Genomic DNA, 985 nt, shown 5'->3' with positions numbered 1-985 from the left:
GCACGAACCCGTGTCCCCTGCATCGGCAGGCGGACTCTCAACCACTGTGCCACCAGGGAAGCCCTGGTTCAATGATTTTTGATTTCAGAACATTTCCATCATCCCCCAAATTTCCTTTCTACTCCTTTGCAGTTAATCCCTGCTCCCACCCTCCAGCTCTAGCCGAGCAAGGAACGTACTTGCCCCAGTCATGACCTCAACCTTGGACGGGTATTGGCTCTCTTTAACCATTCATCACTGAGGTCATCACTCCCACCAACAATGCCACTGGACACGGGTGTTCAGGCCTTAAATGTAAATGTCATCCTTGATTATCATATCTAACAAAGTTCTTTATATGAATGCCAATGTCTTTCTTAGCACTTCTCAAAAATCAGTAATTATTTTGTTCATTGACCCATTTCTTATCAGGAGAATTTGGATTTCATGTCAGCAGGGTCCTTGTCAGTTTTGCTCATCATTCCATCCTTGGAGTGAAACACATTAGGAATGTAATGAATATTTGCTAACTCTATGAATATTTAAAGCTCAGGAAGGTCACCTTTTCACTCAAACAGGCATCCCTTCCCAAGTCTCATGCATTACCATCATCTGAGATGTAAGGCTTTGGATGCCTCCCCCTTCACTTCCCGCATCAAGCCAGCCCTCAAAGCTTCTTGATTCTTCCTCTGTGATATCTTTGTACAACCCCACTTTCCCTCACTGTTTTGGGGGCTGTTCTCTCACCTTGGTCTCTCATTAGCATCCTCCCTCCTCTTTTCTCATACTCCAGGCCTTTCATCCTGAGTTTTGCTGCTGATCTCTTAATCTCCCTGCCAGGTCACATTCTGGCATCCAATCTCACAAGTGTTCCTTGTTGAATAGGGCAACGTTTTCTCAAGCTATTTGATGATGAAACACCTTAAATTTATTATTGGATGTAATGGTTAGAGTTCATTAGAGACCAATTTAAGCAGAAAGGGCATTTCTTGGAAGGATAACGTGT

Source organism: Physeter macrocephalus, chromosome 14, assembly GCF_002837175.3.
Source record: "Physeter macrocephalus isolate SW-GA chromosome 14, ASM283717v5, whole genome shotgun sequence".
Classification (NCBI taxonomy): Eukaryota; Metazoa; Chordata; class Mammalia; order Artiodactyla; family Physeteridae; genus Physeter; species Physeter macrocephalus.
The sequence above is the reverse complement of the archived record's forward strand: the minus strand, read 5'-3'. Positions refer to the sequence as shown.